At 32.7% G+C, this 3,726-nt stretch overlaps 1 non-coding gene across 1 annotated transcript; it reads right to left on the bottom strand.

Moving 5' to 3' along the window:
• Positions 1-3,104: 3,104 nt before the first annotated feature.
• Positions 3,105-3,318, bottom strand: LOC136386555 (small nucleolar RNA U3). The gene has a single exon (XR_010747933.1). It is a non-coding gene; the product is annotated as a small nucleolar RNA U3 (small nucleolar RNA).
• Positions 3,319-3,726: the final 408 nt, after the last annotated feature.

The following is a 3,726-nucleotide window of genomic DNA, read 5'->3' as shown; positions in this document are numbered from 1 at the left end:
GTCAAGCACATGTGGGAGACTGTCTGCCGCCCCCTGCTTCTCACTTGGGAAAAATAAAATTAATTAATTAATTAATTAGAACAATAGAATATACATTGGGCCACAAAAATAACATCAATATATTGATGAATACTGAAATTTAACCAAGAACATTTATTGTTTGGCTGTTTTTGTTTTTTTTGTGACAGAGAAAGACAGACAGATAGGGCCAGACAGGAAAGAAAAGAGATGAGATGCATCAATTCTTTTTTGTGGACCTTAGTTGTTCATTGGTTGCTTTCTCATGTGTGTCTTGACAAGGGGGGCTACAGCTGACCGAGTGACCCTTTGTTCAAGCCAGCAATCTTGGGCTGAAGCTCATGAGCCTTGATCAAACCAGATGAGCCCACACTCAAGCGGCACCATGGGGTTTCAAACCTCAGTCCTTCACATCCCAGTTTGATGCTCTATCCAATGCACTGCTGCCTAGTCAGTCACCAAGCATGTTTTCTGATCATAAAGCTTTGAAATTAGAATTCAACTGTAAAAATGAAGTAAAGAAACCTGCAAAAAATGTGGAACTTAAACATCCTACTTCTAAAAAATGACTAGGTCAAAGAAGAAATAAAAACAGAGATCAATAGATACATAAAGAAAAATGAGAATGACAACACAACATATCAAATTTTCTAGGATATGGTGAAAGCAGAAAAAAGAGGGAAGTTTATGTTTTCAATCTTATACTGACAAAAATAGGATATCCCAAGTAAACAACCTAACATCACATCTTAAAGAACTAGAAGAAGTAAAACAAAGGCAATCCAATGTCAGCAGAAAAAATAAAGTAGTAAAAATTAAAGCAGAACTAAGTGAACTACAAAACAAAGAGAACTTTTGAAAAATTAATACAACAAACACCTGGTTCTTTGAAAAGATCAATAAAATTGACAAACTCTTGGCTATATTCACTAAGGAAAAAAGAGAAAAGATACATATAAACAAAATCTGGAATGAAAGAGAAAAAATTATCACAGCCATTATAGATATAAAAAGGATCATACTAGAATACTATAAAAGATTATATGCTACCAGATTTAACAATGTAGAAGAAATGGATTAGTTCCTAGAACTATACCATCATCTGGAATGAGTGATAAAGAAGTGGAAAACCTAAATAAATCCATAAGCAGGGATGGAATAAAAACATCTAGCAAAAATCTCCCCAAAAACAAAAGTCCAGGACCAGATGGCTACAATAGTGAACTCTAACAAAGACTCAAAGAAGACTTGCTACCTATCCTTCTCAAAATCTCACAAAAATAGTAGAACAAACAATACCCCTTAACACATTTTATGAGACCAATGTAACCCTGATACTAAAACTTGGCAAGGACACACAAAAAAATAAATCTACAGGCCAATATTTCTGATGAACAAAGATGCAAAAATTCTAAACACAACACTAGTAAATTAAATACAACAATACATTTTAAAAAGTACATTATGATCAACTGGGATTTATTCTAAGAGCACAAGGACGGTTCACATATGTAAATCAATCAACATAATATACCACATCAACAAAACTAAAATAAAAATCATAATTTTCTCAAAAAATGCAGAAAAAGCATTCAATAAGATACAAAATTCATTTATGTTAAAAAACACTCAATAAACTGGGTAGTAAAGGAAAGTACCTCAACATAATAGAAGCCATATATGACAAAGCATCCACCAGTATCATACTACATGGTGAAAAACTGAAAGATTTTCATCAAAGGTCAGGAAAAAGACAAAGCTGTTCACTCTCTTTACTCCTATTAAACATGGTACTGGAAATCATAGCAAGAGCTATGTTCATTAGCTTTGTTCATTAGATTCCACATATGAGTGAAAGCATATATTATATGGCTTTCTCAGCCTGGCTTATTTCACTTAGTATAATAATCGGCAGGTCCAATCTAATAAACAAAGTGAACTGAGGAACAAAATAGAAGCAGAGGCAGGATCATAGGGACCAGAGGGATAGCAATCAGAGGGAAGGGGATGAGAGGATGGGATCAGAGAAGGTAAAGGGATTAGTGAAACTATATATACATAACACAGAGATATAGATAACAGGACAGCAAACCCTAGAGGGGAGGGGGAGGGAGTGAGGGGGAGGGAAGCAAAGGGGATATAAAGAGGAACACAGGAGTGGAGGGTGAGGGAGTTATATTCAGTGGACACTTGAATCTACATAAAAACAATAAATTAAAATTAATAAGAATTAAAAAATTCATAATCTCCAGGTCTATCCATGCCATTGCAAAAGGTAAGATTTCTGTCTTTTTCATGGCCACATAGTATTCCATGGTGTATATGTACCATAGTTTTTTTAATCCACTTGTTTGCTGACTATGTACTTTTATTGATCATTGTAACGGCATTAAATTTAATTTTCTAAAAATAAATGAACAAACAAGAAAAGCCAACAAAATCAAATAGATACAGAGTACACTATGGTGGTTACCAGATGAAAGGACAAGTGATAGGATAAGAAACAGTTAAGGAGTTCAAAAATCAGAAGACAATTTGACTTTGGGTGATGGTCACACAATACAATAAGCAGATCTTGTATCATAAAAATTTACACTTGAAAGGTATATAAACTAATTAACCTATGTCATTCTAATATATTTAATTTAATTTTTTTAAAAAGCAAACCTAAAATTTATGATTAAGAGAATTAAATTCATAAACCACCATTTGAGGAAAATATATGCAAACCACATTTCTGTCAAAAGAATTGTAATCAGAATATATAATAAATTCTGAAAATTCTACAATAAGAAGTCAAGAGACCAATAAAATGTGAGAAATTTTAACAGACACTTCAACATAGAATATTGTAGATGGAAAATAAGTACATAAGGTGATGTTCAATATACTTAGAAAATAAATAAATTCAATTTTAAATCAAAATATAATAAATATACAAAATTATAGAATGGGTAAAAAATGTTATTTCCATGTGTCAGTGATAATTTGGGCAACTTTTTCTTTCATGGAAACACAAAATTGGACATTTATTCTGAAAAGCAGAATTTTTTTTTTAGTTTCTTTTTTTTCTATTTTTTTTTTCTACCACTCAGACTGCATCCTCTCCCTCTTACTCTCCCAAAGGAAGAGAAGAACGATCATCAATGGCAAAAGGCAGTTGCACAAGCAACACCAAGAGCCGGCTTCACGCTCAGGAGAGAACACTACAACTCCTCCTCGTGGTTTCGGGTACTCTACATGATCAGAGAAACTTCTCTAGTAACAAACTATAGAAATGATCCCTGAAAGTATAGTCTTTTTTTTTTTTTTTTAGTTTCTTAGCAAACATAAACTTTGTATACATATAGCAATCTCACTCTAGTTATTAAACTATTCATATTTAAATATAACTTGTCCTCACATACAAGGAAAACAAACAAAAACTAAAAATCATGGCTAACAGTATAGTGGTTAACACAGGGAAAGTGGGTTTACACAGCTTTATTCATAATCACCAACAACTGGAAATGACTGGGATTTCTTTCACATTTGACCTAGTAATAAAAATTAGGAGAATCATGAATTTATTTTGAATGCATTTTGCTAAATGAATGGAACCAAACCAAATAGAAACATATTGTGTGAATTTATTTGTACAATCTTCTGGAGAAGACATATTTTATTTTTAGCTGGGGGTGGGGAGACAGACAGGGACAGAAAGACAGA

The sequence above is a fragment of the Saccopteryx leptura genome, chromosome X, assembly GCF_036850995.1.
Source record: "Saccopteryx leptura isolate mSacLep1 chromosome X, mSacLep1_pri_phased_curated, whole genome shotgun sequence".
Taxonomy (NCBI): domain Eukaryota; kingdom Metazoa; phylum Chordata; class Mammalia; order Chiroptera; family Emballonuridae; genus Saccopteryx; species Saccopteryx leptura.
Note: the sequence above shows the minus strand (reverse complement) of the source record. Positions and strands in the feature narration are given on the sequence as shown.